Here is a 20,200-nt window from a genome sequence, read left to right on the forward strand (position 1 = left end):
TTTTACCAAAGGTTACGTATTATAGGTACATACATTAAATTCAAATTAATCGTCGTAGATATATATTAAGTTGCCGCTAATTCGGCTACTAAGTCTGTGAATAATAGATGCTTCCTACATTATCTATATTACATAAGTTTAACACTAAAATATTTATTTTTACAGATTCTTAATTCACACACTATGCCATTGAGAAAGTTATGACAAGGCATCACCTACCATATTATTTATTTTACACTCTCGATGACCAGGTAATCATAATATTTTCAATCGGTCAAACTTGAGCTTGTTTCGCTCTACCCCATGTCAAACAATGTGATATGGTGTGGTTTCTACAACAACTTTTACGGTTTCTTCAACGAATACATCATGATTTATGATGTTATCTCATAAACCGGAAAGTTGAATTCATTCAATTTTTGAAAATGTTGTTATTGGTTTTAGAAAAATATTCAATAGTATTACGTTTTTAAAGATACACATAGACACACGGTATAAAGTATCATATCCGATTTTATGAAACAATTGTCGTGTCTGTTTTTACCACGTTCAACTTTGCCAACTCATTCTCAATTATACCTATCGTTTTTATTGTCCACAAATACATAATAATATGTATTAATCTTTGAAGAGTGATGATATTTTAATCTATTTAAAAAATTGTTTTCCCTCCACTGTTTGTAAGTACATAATATTATTATATATAATATTGCTATTCAACGACGAAATTAGTCTTAATGACCTTCAACCTGACTACTTATTTACTTATCTCACCCATTTTTTGAGGATTACGCACATAGTGGAGGGTGTATTTGGATGAAAACTAAGTTAATCAGTGATCACCTATAATATTAACAGGCCAATCTTAAGAATAAACAGTTTCATATAATGCACATGTATGACCATTATATTTAGAAATAAAAATGTATTAAATTTAAATATTGTAGTATGGATCTTGGTATAAAATCAGAGAAAAATTCTGTAAAATAATTTCAGAACTCGTTGAATGTCGATTTTTAGTAAAACACTTCAAAGCAATCCGATCGTTATCTGGATTCTAACGAACATCACAGAATATTCAAGTGTGATTGTTGTACAACTGTATGTCAGTATAATAGGCACACACATAGAATAATTCAATAAGATACATTAGAAATACATTTTTACTTAAAATGTTAATATTACTAACTGCCAACTGGCTAACATAATATTATATTAAAATATACATCATAAATAATAATTATTATCAAATAATATGAAGTACATGATTTAGGATCTAACACAATTTCCGAAATATAATTTATACTAAACTACTTAAGACCTCTAGATAGTACATTTTATCCACTGATAATAATTCAAAATAATATAATTTTTAGTATTCATCATGAATTCTATTATAACGAACAATTTGTTGCACAATATTATTTGGTGCAAACAGATCTCCGAAAATAATTTAATTAGATTGTAGTTTTAATTAATTTAAAACAACCCAAAGTCTCCGCTCGTTGAAAAGTATGTTAACAATCTTTTTCTACACATGAATACACTAAGCACATCATCGATTTATTAATAGTTCATACATTTTATATTCTAAACTATATGATGTTAACGGTTTTCAAAAAAAAAAAACTCGGTGATTACTACAAAAGTCCAAATTTATAGTGAAATCGAATTTAATATATGTATATATACATATATACATAAATAAAAAATAGTAATAATAAATTCCGTCAAAATTCCTTGTAAGTATTAATTCCAGTGGAATTTCCGAGCCGTAGTTGAATGACTATAACACTATCATCAAAATTAAATTTTAAAATAACCTTTACTTTAGAGTGTTCAGCAAGAAATATTGCTCAAATACCATTAAATTGAAAACATTTTGAAATACAGTATACCTAGTTACAGATTTTATTCTTGTTAAGTTATATGTTAAAAATTATAATAATTTATGTAGAAAATGAAATAATAATAATAACTTATAAATAATTTACAATTTTTTTATCATACAGTTATTATAATGACACTTTTATTAAACGAGAAGTAATGACATTTGTACTTAAATTTTGTACTTTTTTTTATTTTTATATTCTAATATAGTATAATATTGAATACACAGTTTTATAGAAAATGCAATGAATACAATAAAAAATATTTTTTATTTGAAAAAATGCATTCATTTTATTTATTTACAGCTGAATATTCTCATAATCAATAACTTATTTCCATATTATCTCAATATCTTATAAGTATTTTTATACTTCTTCTAAAATAATATAAAAACTAATGTTTCATAAATCGTTTTTAAGTCATATAAACAAAAATAAAAAATAATTTATGTTGACAATTTGACATATTTCATAATTATTTTGAAACGTGGAAGTCTATTATTTTTTATAAACACCTATATTACACAACAACTTACTATGTAATACTCACGAAAATTAAAGATATACCTTTAATCTTCATGGTAATATTATATGAATACAGTCATGTGAATATTAAATCTTGTGTACTTTTATAATTAAATTTGATTTATAATTATTGACTTAGTAATTATTTGTAATAATTTATGAAATATAAAAATAAGTTTCTCTGAAATGTATAGATATAATGTTATAATATTTTCAAAAAAACTAGTTTAAAATGAACTATCATTTTCAAGATCAAGAATCGATTTCTAAAAATGTTGGCCAAACTTATTTCCTAGTAAGATAATATATACTATAATATTATAAGTCAAAATAAATAAATTTAAATTATTGATTCAATTTAATTAGAACATTAATTTAAGAACACATAAATTGACCATCAAGAATGGTAGTTTTTTTTTTGACCCATATGTAATAGTTAATAGTATATAAATTATAAGCTCTATAATAACACAAAATATGTCTTCTTTTTTATGCACACGTTAGACTTGTATTATAATATTATACATGCATTGTTTGCAATACAATTTTTAAACAAAAAACAATTCAAAGACGTAATTCAAAATTATTCTCAGGGTTAAAATGTATAAGCAAGTGAATATTTTTGCAATATTAATTACTTTACTGTTAACCATTATCAATCTTTATGCGTCACTTATAATATTATTATTTAGGTATATCATGAAGTTTTAATATATAAAAATACGGTTGTATTTCTCAGTATTTACATGAGATGTAAATTCAGTAGATACACCAAGATAAATGGTTTTGTATTTGAATAATAAAAACCCAAATAAAATGTTGAATAAGTAACCTGTCATTTATTAAAAAACTACACTTCATTTCTGACTTAACCACAGTATTTTGAATTTTAAGATAAGGTTCTCAAAATTATATTTTTAGTAGAGTTTAATAAAGCAAATTTATTAATTGATTTCAATTTTTTTTTATTTGTAATGAGAATTTCTAAAAAAAATAAGAACAATCGTCGTAATCATGTTTTGGAATTGCAGTTAATATACAAGGGAGGACGTTCGGAATCAAAAAGAGTATTATAATACGATTTTTATTTTCTAGTTTAGTATCAACCGATGAAAAGACGTGGCGTTAAAAAATATGCCTATTCCATAGTTAAGGGTAGTGATGGACGTCAACAAAATTAGAGCAATTCTAACGGGACGGGTCACGCGTCAGTAGAACATCACGTTTTTAGGTTATAAGGAAATTTAATAAACACAAGAGGGCCTAAATGTTCAATAATAAACAGGCGTTCTTACGCGTGCGTATGCACGTGAATGTGTGTGTATCTGAATTTATACGACTGATATTATATGGGTCCTCGGCGGGCATCGGGTTATAATTTTTTGTCCAAAGTGCCGAGTATTTGACCTCCTTGTCCTGCGCCCTATTTTATTACACACCTTGTGTGTATATATATGTTTATAACTACCACCACCCGGTAGCACTATGATATTATGGTTAAATGTTGTTTCCCTATAATACTGCTGTGAACAGTATCGTCTAATATGGATCAGCAATCGGTAAAGTGTGCAGATGGGTAGTGGGAGGGGAGTCGTAAACTGCATGATGAGGATATTATAATGGGGATAGAATTCCCCCTGCCCAAAGCCTTTTTATTTTTATAAATCAGTTTTATCCCAGCCATATTTAGTCACCAATACATGATTTCATGACATTGTTTTTTTTTTTAATCAATATCTTACGAATATTAAGTGTTACTTTATTATTAAATTATTTAAAACCATCATCATACAGATAAAAATACATCGTTTAAAAAAATAATAACCAAACATGTTTTTTATTAATCATCTTTGTTTAAAAGACTAATTTTCAACACCATATTTACAAGAACAATTACAAATTAAGTTGTTTTTTTTAAAAAACTAATGCTCATAATGTTGTATGATATGGTTAATATACGAGTAATAAGAAAAACTTAAGTAAAAAATATTTATTTAACACTCAATAAGTAGGCTAGGAATTAAAAATCGATTTAATTTTTTTTTACAATGAAATAATTAACTAGGGCCTCATAAAGTTTCATTTTTTTTTTTTTGTAACCTATCAGCTACCCTTGTGAAAAACGTAAGTACACTTTTTTTTATTGTTTCACATCTCTTTAGCATGCTAACAACGCCTGCGCGTTACGATATCGTTGTACACGTGCTACCAACTCCCGACTGCTCCTGTCTAAATCACAACCACTTTAGCAGTTAAAAGTAATTCGGTGCACGATGTCTTATTGTAACCAACGCAGTAGTAATTTTTCAATGTCAGTAGCTACAATCCGACCCGGAAAACTTGTATAATTTTATATCGTATTATTCAATACGGTATAGAAATAAATACGATCCGATGACAATAATAATTATTATTATTATAAAAGAAAAATCATTAATTCGGCAAAAACGAATTTCTAAACTTTTTCCGTTATATTTAATGTGGCAGACATGTCTAATTGTACGTAAAATATTATAGTTCTATTATATTAGTATAATAATATATTAATTGTGCTAACATATCTTTTTAAAAATGTATATAATTTTGTAAATAAATAAGAAACTTAAAATATATTGGAATTTTGTACATTTTGATATTTATTTCATTTTTCTACAGGCGCTTGAAAATTTTTTTGATAATAACTAAATATTTTTAACATGGCGTCCTGGGTAGGCTATTTAGCTACACGACTGTCATGAATTCATTTAACTACCAATAATAATATTATTATGATATTGGTTTGATAAATTTTAATAGATAATACAATTATGAAACCTATACATCCAACTCAATCGACCATTGAACATAGTGCACTTGACTTGATGTACTCCTAAGTCATAAACCAAAGTACACTGGAGGTAGAATAAAATAAAAAATAGATGTTGTACTAACATTTTATAAAATAGTTTTTTTTTTTTATTCAAATCATAAGAGCATAAATAAATAATTACATTTTTTTATAGTTATTGTAATACTTGTATGTATTTTTTTTTATACTTCATATTTTAACTCTGAAAAGAACAAACTAATTTCGTTGAGATTATGAGATTAAATATTTAAATTTCATAAAAAATATACAATTTATATTTTATAGGCATATATTATAAATCAATAACTAAAGTTTTATTTGATTTTAAAATATACATTGTTCGTGATATTATATTTATTTATGCTTACTAAAAACTAACAAATACTCAAAAATATTCACTACAAAATTTAAAATTTAAAATGAAAAATTATATTTTGCTACTATCTTGAGCTTTATTAAAAATACAAATATCAATAAAGAAATTGAGCTGTGAATGTATTTGATAATATTATATTCCCACCGGCCAACCTTTTATTATTTACAATTAATATTGAAAGTAAACAAAATAATATTTTTATTATTTTCATTGCTAACTGATGAATAGGTAGTATTTAGAAATAAGCATAGTTCTTACTTCTCCTCAAAATTCAACATGGTATTTAAATTAGAATTTAGAATCTTTGTTAGACATATATTTATTTATATATATTTACACATAAAAAAAATTCTAAATAATAACTATCTATAACTTAAAATAATATTTAATTCATGAATATCATAACTGTAATATAACAAATATTTTTATGAACATTTTAAGAAACAATTATTCAACAAGTATCCCAAAGTTTATAAATATAAGAATACCTATTTTACAATACTGTGATTAAGTAGGAAATTTGTTTTAATTATATTTAAAGTGGTCAATATTGAGTTGAATATACTACTTACAGATTAAAACGTTTTCAAGAAATAATATTAAAATATTAATATTGCAGTTAAATGTAAATGTATTACTGTACTTTTCTTATTAATTTCAAACTTAAGCTTAAAAAATGCTATAGTATTATAATTTTAAAATAGATTATATCAAAATGTAATACATACACATTTCACTCCCATCTTAAATAGAGAATTTTGTCAAATTTAATAATATTCTTACAACGCATTAGTATTTATAAAATTATTTAAAATTCTTTTGTTATCATACCGGTTTTTATGGTTTTCTCAATTTATAAGAAGTCGATATAACTTTTTAAAATGCATATCAAGAAAATGTTATTCTCTTTTACTCTGGAAACATTAACGAAACGTAGCAATAACTTAAACTTTACTTTATAAATTGGCAACACATTTATAAATGGGACCTACCTATGTAAAACATGGTGCTCGAGATTATAATAACCACATTGTGCATAATATTATTATTACAATTTCAACATAAGAAAAACGGTGAGTAGACTCTTTTTAATAGTACACCGAACGTGTCATATTAAATTCATAATTTAATTGGATACAAACTTTTAGTATACATATATAAAATATCATATTTTTAGTATACATGCGTATACTTACTACACATGTATGTGGGCTTCGTTTTAGTAAGAACGGTACAAAATATATTTCTTATTTTTACTCCTACATTCGTTATACACGTGACCCAAGACATTCATCCATGCGTGTATTTTTAGGTATAAGACGATATACGTCTGACAGACGTATTAGGCAAGCAGCTAAGCATATCGCTTGTAATGTTATATGAACGAAGGTTTTATGGTCACCAATAAACCATCGTTTGTGTGTTGTCTATTCGAGCTAATAATCTGACCATGTATAACTGTTTGTGTGTACTAAGAATACACTACACACATATGAAATAAAATTTAATTTAATTAATTTACAATATGAATAAAAATCTTAACTCATATCCCATCATTCTATAACCATTCATTTACTAGTAAGTAATTCCGTGTTTTTTTGGTTGAACGTAAAAATAAAATATGTACACGGGCTCGCATCATATTTCTGAGATTTATTTTCTTTGCCGTCATCTTGTTAACTCGAGATTTCGAACAGCAGTTGGTTTACGTCACTATATAAAATGTTTGGATAAGCTAAAAGATACGCCGAAGGGGAATATATACACATACGACGTACACATACACACAAACACAAATTCTTATTGCAATCGTGTGTACGTGTGTATCATTAATCCCCTACATCGACCGGCTTTGGGCTGTGTCTGAGGGTGCGTGAGTTCAAACTATAATATGTACCAATTCACAACAAACGTCAAATTAGAAAACTAAGTGAGACGGAATCCTATAGATACATAGTATATTATTTTAATTTAGTTATTATTGATTGAAAATTATAAAAAAAAGCGGAAGTTTTGAACTAACTCTCCCTTAAAAGTAAAACATTTCGCACTTATAATCTAATCACTATTTTCTAGATGTTAACATAGTAAACATATTTCGCTGCATATATTTTCTTCGCTCTTCAACAATTGATAATTGTATTATAATAAGCAATAACTATCATTATACTCAAATAATCAAATCTGTTTTTAGTTACGCTTTATGGTTTTTAAGTTCAGAATAGGAATAAAACTTACAAAACTATGAATATACATTCATATATATATATATATATATATATTCATTCATATAATATATTCGTATAGTAATGATTTTTTACTAATCAATTGTATATTGTATAATTCCACTATTAAAATTATATGTATATATGAGTATATAATCGTATTTTAGTATAGATTTTATTTATTGACTATTGAAATAAATATATTTTTAATTAATTATAATATAAATAACAATATTATTATTATTTTACTTTTAATGTATATATATTAATTATAATTTACATACGATTGGAATATAATAGGTTTTATGATTAATATATATTTAATGTACACAATTTATAAAATTTAACCTTAACTTTCTACTTTTCATGTTGGTATTCAAGACAATTTATTTGTGAGTTGTGAGACTATTGCAATATATTAATGTAAACATGCGATCAATTTTTATTTTTGTTACAACAGCATTATAATATAAGTCAAGAGTTATATCTATTCATTTAATTTTGAACAAATTATTGGAGTGGTAACTGAATTTATTTTATAGACCCATTGAAATAAATAAATCAAAGTTTTAATCCTTTCTATACTTAAATTAAATACTTAATGTGTTAATTATAATTGTAAAGAATCCTAGTGTTTATTCAATGTTAAAAAAATAATTTATTTTATATATTTATTTTTATTTCAAAAACGTATTATTATTCATTTATATTATTTTCCAATATAATTAAATACAATTCTGTTTTATCTGAGCAGAAATTGTATCTATTTAATTATAAAATTTTAATATTTCAGATGACATTTGTATTATCAGTATAGTTTTGTACTTTGTAATACTTTTAAAAGTATAGGTTGATGTAGTAAAAATTATTTAAATTAATAAAATTTTGGCAAGTGATCACCAATTTGAATGGAGAAAATCAGTCTACTCGTATATCACTAAATATACTTAATTACCTTCTGTTTTTCTATGTTTTTATTACGTTAACTAATTTATTTTACTATTAGTATTAAGGTAGGGTGATTCAATATTTGTAACAACATTGCATTTATTTTATTATCAATGTTTAATTATTATAATATATAATATATTTATGGCATATTATATTATTTTTATTAACCTTTCAATCAATACCATCTAAATAAAAACAAATTCCATCCATATAAATTGCTCAAAGAGATATATATTAATATATATTGAAAATTATAATGCAATTACTTGAAGAAATTTTCCAATTTTTCTAGATACATATTATATATGAATATTTTTTTTTTTTTCAATTATAACAAAATAACAAAACCATTTTGTCAAAACTAGATTTAGCCATAAAATTCCAGTATTTTCTCAAATATTTTTTTTTTTGGTTTATCAAAATTGACCACTCAAAATCTAAAAATAAACAATATAAATATTCATGATACTTTTATATGATCGTTTTTATTTATCTTTAATAAAGATTTTTATCTTTAAATTAAACTACACTAGCAAATTCTAAACATATATCCAAAGTGATTTAAATTTAGAACAATCAATTTTGAGAGATAACAACAAGCTATTAACGAAAGTTTCCAAAAATCCCTAATGCATATAAGCATAATAGATATAAACTTTTGTTTTGTGAAAACTGACTTTACTTCAAACACACATTTCAATGTATACATATTAAATACTTAAATACAACATGTTGTAGTTATAATCAACTAACTATCTAATACTTACATAGTACATTTTAATACATATAATGATAATATAACTAAGAAATTAAACATTGTAATACATCACTATACAAGTGATTTGTAAATCATTATAACTTATGGTGTGTTTATTTTTTATATGCATAAAAAAAAAATAGTTATTACTACAAAATACTGTTTATCAAATGACTAATATATAATAATCGTATTTTAGTACTTTTGCAACAGATATTTTTATTACGAATTTTTGATGTACTTATTGTCCATTATACTCCATAGTCTACATATCAGTGTTAATAATATGAGATTAAAATACAATTTATAATATTATATTAAGCTAATATGAAAGTTATAATAAGTTAAGCACTTTCTACACTTTCCAAATTAAGACATAAGTACGATATTTATCTCAAAACTTAGAACTTGAACCATCGTATAACCTTACAGGTGCAGTGAACAACGCACTTACTTGCAACATAAACGCGAAAAATTTTGCCAAGATAAAAATTTGTTTTAATATCCTTTTATTTTTTACAGTATAAATATGCATATTATATAATACTATGATAAAATTTGCGATGTATTAATGACAACAAATAGTAACGATAGACCAATTGAATAGCAGACGCTACTATATAGGTATATAAGATATTATGTTAAATTTTAAAATGCATAAAAATATATGGTTCACCATGAAATATTATTATACTCACAAGGGTGCGATGAGTGTAGCTCGTAAATTCCGGTTCCGGGTCAAAAACTAAATGCAACGTACAGACAGCGATTAGGATATGCGTCGCGATTACGAACGATTACGGTGCGCTTTCCGCGAACATTTTCCGTGCCGCGGTGTGTAGGGACAACTGAAATGCCGCGCGGCACACGATACTCGGTCGGAGTACCATGGCGATACGTTTCGCGCCCCTCACGGCGTCGAGGGCGCAAGCGTAGTAATTGCCTCGTAAAACGCCGACCCTTCGTGGTTTTATCCTTTAGTCTTTGAAAACCAGGTAAACGCAAAAACTGAATAATTATGAAAATCTAATGATTTTTTTTGTTTACCAAAACATCTTGTACACAAATTTCACATTAAAAAAATAAAAAACAGTTTAAGGAATTCAATAAATAACACCCCACCAACTGTCATATTTGAAACAAATATTAAATGAATATCATTATATTATAGCAATAATCGTTCTCAAATTATAGCTATGTAATATCAATAATCATAACATAAGTTTATGGTCTTATACCCGTTGTTTTTTCAAATGAATTGTAAGTACGCAGTAATATAGTTATGAAATCGGTTTCTTACGTTATGTGAATGATGTTTGATCTGAAATCGTAAATATTTTTACAATAAAATTACATAAAACTTAGCATTATCTTTATAAAATAGTTGATGGAATCTTATTTTTAAACATAATACATTTTTTAAAACTAATGATGTAAATTTATTATTGAACTAGGTGATTTATTGAGAATTGAAATCGGAATAATTAATAATTAGTAAAATAACTTTTTATAATTATGGACGAAATATATTCCATTATCAGTTAACAGTTACTTTTATCATACAAGTAAAACTGACAACTGTGCTAGTAAGTGAGTGTCTAATGTCTATATATCTTGCATCACAAAATAATATAATATTTCAAAACCTTCACCTTTAGAAGTCTACACACAGTATTTGGTTTATCAACTATAACCGGTGGTCTTTGGGGTTATTTCCCTCGCAAAACAATTTATTTTTTAGTGGAATAAAACGGAATGTGGCGATATGGCGCCATCCAAAGTACTATATTTGCAGTATTCATTTTACAATCGATAGATATGAGACTAAATAAAACTTTTAGATTCTTTTAATGCTTCAAAGTAGTTTTAGAAATATATATATATATATCATTAAAAGTCCTATTTTTTTCGTTTTATCCATAATTTAAATAGTGAGATAAAGATAATGTTAACGTAGGTTACTAAATATTTTAATAAAATACGGTCATGTTTAAAGTTATGTACACGTATATAATTATAAATTTTAATATTAATATAATTAAAACAATCAAATCGCTGACCACTTAATTTTTTCGTTTTTATTACGAAACAACTCATTTTAAATATAATAAAACATCAAAATACTCTGAGCTTATAATATATTGTTTAGATAATATTAGATAATATTTGATAACATTTTTATACACATTTCAGTAATATAATTACTAATTTAGAGACTTTTCTTAATCGTCGTAATATATTATAATATATAATGTAATTTAATAATGTGAAATTGAAAGTCTGGAATATAACTTATAAATTGGGTTGATAATGTACACGTACCTTACCAAAAACATGATATTATGATACTGTACATGGCTTTTACGTGTATTTTGCGAAGTGTTGATTGTTAACACGAAGCTGTTTAAGAAATAAGTAGTACACTGTCTATTGTTAACGTAAATTATATTATTAAATCCGACGTTTCGTAGCAAACAATGTAATGTATGACACTTCAATTGAGTTGTAAATATTTACTTGAGACTGAAATTCACATCGTTTTACAAATTACATTTTCAAAAATAATGACATAACGATGAACGGGTAGTATCCCGTGAAATAAATGAATATGTTAATTATTTCATTATACTCCAATAACATGTAAGTACTGTATAAACGGGAACAAATTTTGGGAAGTGATGAAGACATTCAGGCAGCAAGTTTTAAGGTGTGATAAATGTATATTAAGGTATTTGTAAATTTGTTTAAAAATATTATTGTCTTTAATCTCAGTTATTTAACTTGACAATTTTTGTACAGTTGTAATATTATTTTATGATGTTTTACATTTCAAAAATTACTTACCTATGAAATTAACTGTATAAAGCTATCGGAAAACGATACTCTTGTTTACGATATACTTTTATAGATAATTCAAAAGATATAATAATTATTTATAGAGATGGGTTTTCAAACTTATTTTGGAGAAAAAATGAAGCGTGAGTAAGAATTCTAATAGGTAAATCTGCGTCCCGGGAGACAAGATTTCTAAATGTACCTACATAAAAAACTATTAAGGACCAATACTTTGTTTCAATTTAAAAAAATGGACATAGATAAAAAACCGTATAATTAAACCAAGTAAATAGATTTATATATTTTAAGAAAACAAATATTAAAACATTTTATAAGAAAATGTATGAAAATGTATGGAAAAAATATTTTTCAACTTATAAATTATAATATTTAATTCATTTTTAACTATTATTTTTTAATTATATTTATTATTTATTGCCATTTAATCCCATAAAACTCTAACGGTCAAAATCGTAGTATATAGTATATATACTTGTAACTAGTTATAACTTTTGATGCCTATAAAGTCATTATCAATATTATCAATAACCCCAACAAAGATTTTGAAGAAAAAACTTTAAAATCAACTTCGCAAGCACGTATGAAACATTTCAATTAAAACTTCAATACAAACTGAGTACTTGAGTAACTTATTTATACCTCCTAGTATATACTAGTATATTACTGATAATCCGTTTTACAGTCCACATCCAAATTGAACAATATAACTATTTTAAATATTAATTTAAAAACTTGTGTCAATGATTTATAATAATATCTCAATGGCCTATGTCGCCGTGGGTATTTTTTTATTTATAAAATATTATATATATACATGATAATTAAATACTAAATATATATTCCTCCCACACATTTGCATATTCTCTATATTCACTATCTTGCATACAGGTACATAAATTAAATATACAAATTATAGACTATAATAATAAAATATTTATTTTTAACTAACCACCACGAATTAAAAAAACAATTTTATAATATTATATGTATTATTGTATAAATATAGCTTATAAGTGTATGGTATACATAAATACATAAAATATATATATTATAATTTAAATGCCTGATAGTTTTCAAAATAATTATATTAACTTATTAAATTTATATTTTTAATTAAATATCAACTTGCATATCTTTAATCTATTTATAAATTATTTCATATATTCGCTAAGTAAGTTATACTTATTCATAACATGATTATCATACCAGTAGTTTATCATGTCAAGAAACCAATGACATAAATGCTAATAAGAACGTGACTCTAAGATATTTCTGAGTCTTTTAGGATTCAGTAATAATCACAAAATGTTTCCTTACTAACAACTTAGAAAGGTAAAAGTGAATAAACAGTATTAAAATAATTAATTTACATTTTTATCCAGATATAAATACCTTCATAAAACCTGTAGAAATTAAACTGTCAAGAAAAAAAAAAGAAATTTATAAAAAATTATTTATGTTATAAATAAAATTTCGCATCATCAATCATTCACGTAACTGTAATAAACAATAATGTAATAATAGTATAAAATATTATTTCATTATAAGATATTTAATATATATCTTTTATAGTTACTATTTTATGCATTTAAATTTAACGTAATTTATACTCATCCTTAGATTGAGAAATAAATATTATGAAAAAATAATAAAATTCTATTTTATATTAATTATAAGCAAAATAATAATCGAAAATACAATAATTATTCATTGCAAAGTATGTTTTATAATTAAAATACTTAAATACCAAAAAACAATGCGGGCTGTATCAATATTGAATGTAAATATTTATGTTATATATATCTTATAAGTTACATAGTTTGTATAACACAAAAGTTTCTTTGGAACTTTTTATGAAGGAATTGTAACCATTATACTTTACCTAACCTTAGATGGGAGCGAACTAATGACAGCTACTCTTCTCAAATAACTTGTTTAAACAAAGAAAAAAATCTTAACCATTTTTTTCCGTATTAATTAAAATAGTATATTTTAACAAACCATGTTCTTCACTTGGTTCATGGTTATACTTAAAATGTAACTATAAATATGTATGATTTAAAAACAAAAAATGCTTACTCTATAACATTATTAACCTGCACCACAAATTTTAATGGAATAATAAATTAATATGTTTTTATTATAAGTTCACAGTAGTAGAGTTTTGAATAATATTAAATTCTTACATATCAAATTTGCCGTCAAATATTCTAATGTGAGCTGGTAACTATTTTAAAAAATATTTTTTTTTAAATATCCCTAACATAATTTCCAGTTAGGTTTTTAAGAAATATAAAAATGTATTAAAGTAATAAGAGTTAAGTAAAATTAGGCAATAGAGAAATAAAAATAAATTATGAAGTTATTTTGGTCTATCTTTTTTTTAGGTATTTACTTTATATTTTTGTATATCGAAAAAGTATTGGTATAATTTTGTATATCATGCTATCTTTTTGATTTAATTGTTTTAAATAAATATATTATAATTTATAACTATAAATATTTTATTTTATTAAACAACCATGAAAATGTAATTTTAATTTTAAATCCATAAATAAAAATTATTATTATTATTATCATTCAGACACAAATGTAAATTTACAATGAAAGTGTTGAATTTAAAAATGAAATACACCAACAACCATTAGACAACCAAAATTGTGTTACAACTTTACATACATGCTTTTTCCTTAAAATATTGCTTTCGTTCAAAACAATTTGAACCGTTTAATGGCAATAAGAAAAAAAATAGTTATCAATGTGAAGGTATTGATATCATAATGATATAGCCGTTAAAGAGTTGCAATCATGGGAAAACTATTTTCTTTTTATTATAATACTACACCAAACTCAAATTCTAAGTATATAACTATTAATAAGATACTTGACTTTTGTAACTGAAATAACTTTTTTAAATTTTTACACAGAAGTATTTCAAAGTTCAGGTTTTTATTGTTTAAATTCTTTAACAGAAAAATAGTTTCCAGCATTTAAAAAATGACGATAACATATAAAATAGAAAGTAATAAAAAATTGCAATATATTTGACTTTCTTAGGGGTAGCTAGTACACACTAAATAAACCCAGACATCAAACTCTTGATCATTCTTAATACGTTTCTTAGAAACTTAGTATGTATGTTTTTCGACTTAAGCTTATATTTACCTTCGCACGTCTCGAATCACTAGCACTGAACACATCGTATTTCTAGTATTATAACCTAGTACAGTGCACGTAGCCTGAGAGTGAGAACGAAAAAATAAGTGCACTTCCCTTCTACGTCCTACGTATTTCATACATAACATATATATAAATAACTGTAATACTTTATTAGAATTTCGAATTCTATTCAATTAACATTGAGATGGACCAATAATATAGTATACTATAATGTTGTTCATCAATCTCGATTGTCATGTGCGTTGTATATATATTATTATTATCTATATATCTTTATCCTAACCCCCCTTATATTTATAAAAGAACAGGCCTTTTTTATGTATCGCATTTCTAACGACATCACTATTGAATTTTTTTACGATTTTTTTTTGTGAAGTTTTCCATATTCCCCTTCTATAGTGTCTCCACGATGCTTTTCTCCATTTTAATGTAAGAAAAGGAAGGCAGTACATACACATTGTATTTCCATGTTCTGGTATATTTGTGAAACATTCGAATAATTTCCCTTTCACTGAGTTGTTTAAAATACCTCTGTGGATTTCATAGTCTCGCATATTTTTCCATTTTTAGCCACGAAAAGGGAGATATAGAAAAACACACATTGTATTTCGTTTTCAAATTGTCTGATTAATTTTTTGATTAATTTCACTTATTATACAGTTGTTCTAAATACCCTCTTCCCTCACAAATAAAATCATTTTAGAGCTCTATTTTGCATGGTTTTCTAGTGTAAGAAAGTACCTTGTTGATGCATTACATGATTTTTCATTTTTTCTATAAATAAAACCAAATTGCACAATTAGTTTTAATTACGAATAACGAATTACCGAGCAAATTATTTGTTTTCAATCACTTCAAGAGAACACGATTTAAAAATAAAACATGAAGAGCGTTAAGGGTAACTGCATTATATTCCTAAATTTAAGTTGAATTATTATATGATAACAATCAAAGTCCATTCATAATATTTTAATATAATGTAACATAACTTCAAAAATAGGGGTTTTTTCATACAAAAACTTATAATATTAATAAATTATACTTCCTAAAATTTAAAGTTAATTGTTCGTAAATTTTTACAATAATTATTATAACATAATATGATGGAAATTAACATTGTGTTGTGAAAAAAAAAATATTTTATTATTCGTAAGATGAGAGAAGTAAAATATATTTTCTATAAATATATAAATAATATAAGCCAATTGTCATATGTATATTATTATTTTTAATCAACTATAATATTTTCATACTGATCAATTAAAAAAATATTTTGGCGTAGTAAAAAAATGGTTTAAAACTATTCAGATTAATAAATGGTTAATATGAATATAACTATGTAATAATAACTTTTCATTTGACTACAATAAAATAAAAAATACATTTATTAAATGACGTATAATTTACTTTTTGCATATTCTATAATCTTTACTTTATTTACATTTTTATTTTAATATGCCTAAAGTAAGGTAAGAATTGAAATTAAACCATTATTCAATAAGCATGCATATAACGTTGTAACCTTTAAAATTTAATAACCTGATTTATTTGTTAGTAAATAAACTTAGCTTGAAAACTTTTTCCAATACACTGACTCATTGTCATTATGTACTTTAAAAGTTGAATTTAAAATACACCATGTGGCTTACTAAATATATTAAAATTTTCTACGGGTGAGGAACTTAAAATGTATTTTAAACTTAGATATTTTGATAATTGAAACAGTTTTCTTCAGTAAAATCAATAACAAATGAAAAAAATAGCTCCTTCAATTTTCAAAAGGAATTAAAACTATAAATTTCAACTATCATAATGTATATACAAGTTTTAGGAACATCTGCAGTATAAAATTGTCGGTGTATTTTATTTTTATATCAATTTAACTAAAATTAGGAACTTGGGAGAACTGAAGTAGCCCATATTTTAAAATAGGTACCAACTTCAAAAAAATGTTACTACTATTATTGTGATTTAATACTGCAATGTATTATATACCTTACCTTAGAAAGAAAAGTGAACCGATAACAATACATCATATTTAGCATTTATTGATACTGAATGAAATAATTAATATTTTATAAAAAGAGGAGAAAGTGTTTTATTAATTCAATAACAGTTTTCACAAAATAAGAATTAAAAATAGTATATTAAACTAATAGTCAGTTTATTTCATTTAGGTCTCATATGCATTTGTATACTCGTATCTACTTATTATATTCAGTTTAATACTAGGTACTAAATAATTCTTATTTCATATCTGTAATTTTATAAGATAATGTGCTTTTTATTTTTTACGCAAACCTTGTAGTTTGTTCAATATAAAACTTAATTTGAACAAATAGGAATATAAATTTTATGAAGATATTGAATATGTACTTTTTTTTAAGAAAAAATTATTCAAAATTTAAAATTTAAAAATTTTACTAGTTCTTGAATTATTTTGATTTGAATGAAAATTTATCCAAATTATTAGCTTTTGCTATATCTTTCTGATAGGCATTTTGGTGTTCTGATACGGTTATTTCGTAACAATAACTGAATTGATTAGTATAGTTTTTTGTTTTATTCACTCTGCAACTTATTTTATTTTTTTTCAATTCAGTTTTACACCATTTTTTAAAACAACATCACAACAATGGTTTAATAAATGTATACAAAGTATTATCATTGCTATTAAATTTAATTTAACTAACTATAGATAAAAAAATGTATATTCAATGATAAGTCATTTAAGTATTATACATTTTTCGTTTATTGGTATTTATATTTTAAACTGATTTTAAAACCCAATAATAATTATTAATATATATATTTATTATTTACTAGCATACTAGCTATGAATTAAAATGTAGGAACTAGGAAACATAATAACAATATATTAATTTATGAATGAATACTTTATTATAAAAATAATAAATACAGTGAAAATTAAATTAAATATAAATTAACTTTAACATAATTTGTTAATCTCATAGATCTATTGCCAACGGATGTAAGAGCATAAATTGTTTTTGAAATGACTAATTATTTATACAAATTATTTGTTAATCTAGTTTTATATTTAAGAACATTTAAAGCAGCTTAAAAACTCTAAATAGTTTATTTAGCCATTGGCCATAATGTTAATGTATAAGAAACTCAAATCATTAATATTTCTCCTAACAGTTACATTATGCATATTTAATGTATCCAAGAATCTAACAGTGACCCGCCCTGTAAATGTGGTTGATGTAGAATACCACATTTATAGGATATATAGCGAAGGAAACGATTGTAGATAGCTTCAAGGCTTTATACATGATTATTGATAAAAGGTGGCCAGAATATTTAGTTGCAGTATTCGAGTGTAAAACCTACTAATAAAAAAATACGATGACTTTTTAGACTTTAGAGCTTGTAAAATCTCTATAGGTGCTATTAATACATAAACTAGTAGCCTATCCTAAAATAGATTATGTTTTTTTAGAAATGTTTAAATAATATTTATTGAAACAAAATGCAGTGTCAAACATAACATCTAAGTCATTATTTTCAAAAACACTCTAAAGTATAACAATATCTAAATTATATTCATATACATATATTGAAGTATGAAATCTAAAAATGTTCATAGCATTGCTTGATATTTAATAATCAATTTTTAGTTTATATCATATTGTTAAATAATTCAAATTATTTTAAAATAAGTCTGATTTTGAAATTGATCTTACTATCTAATTAAAATAATTATAAAAAAACAGTTTATGAGAGTTTAAATATTTAAATTATTAATGAATTAAATAAATAAAACAAAGTAGCTAAATAAGAGCTTACTTTTGAATTTTAAAGAGTCAGATAAGAGATCAACCGTAAAAAAGAAGGATCGCGAATTTAAATAGTATAACGTTTATTTGACAGATTGTGTTTTTTTGGAAGATTTTTTTTGTATTAAGAGTTAAATATAACTCATAAGAAACAATATTATTGAAATAAATTACTTTAATGCAATTAACATAAAATTAATTTAGAAAAAAAACTTCATAAATTAAACCTAAGTTGTAACTACTATAAAATGTATAATAATTCTAATCATATTATATTATTAAGTCATTAAAAATAATAGTAGTTTAAAGAATTTTTTTTTTTTATTTTCAACTATAATACCCAAATCAAAACATATGCACTTTTAATGAAGATTTCAAAACATAAATCCGTAGATAAAAGCATAATATTTATTAAAAATAAAAATCTACAGGAAAACAAGAACGCTGTACATAATACATACACGAGCAAAAATTCAATGGTATACCTATTATACATTATTAGCAGTATTACATAATATATTAAAATGTGTAGAGATATATAAATTACCTAAAGAGATAATAATCCCTAATAATATAATATTTCAATAAAGCTTAGCATATTAGTATTATAATGATTATTCAGAAAATACGATTAATTTAATTTTTTTTCGTCTTTAATCACACATTAACTTAACAATATGTATCACACAAAATATAGCTCAGCGTGCCATGAAAATGCACATTTAAAAATATTCGATCGACCTCGGATCGTGGCTTTTGGCATGCTGAGTTACAATATTTATCGATTTAG

The 20,200-nt window shown here is 24.1% G+C and overlaps 1 protein-coding gene across 1 annotated transcript in view; it reads right to left on the bottom strand.

Annotated features, from left to right (window-relative positions):
* Positions 1-10,447, bottom strand: part of LOC114127151 (neuropeptide Y receptor type 6-like) — a 68,344-nt gene extending 57,897 nt beyond the window's left edge. The window contains exon 1 of the mRNA XM_027991297.2: positions 10,270-10,447. The gene's annotated coding sequence lies outside the window, so the exon portion shown is untranslated. The remainder of the gene's footprint in view (positions 1-10,269) is intronic.
* Positions 10,448-20,200: the final 9,753 nt, after the last annotated feature.

Source organism: Aphis gossypii, chromosome 1 (genome assembly GCF_020184175.1).
Source record: "Aphis gossypii isolate Hap1 chromosome 1, ASM2018417v2, whole genome shotgun sequence".
NCBI lineage: Eukaryota > Metazoa > Arthropoda > Insecta > Hemiptera > Aphididae > Aphis > Aphis gossypii.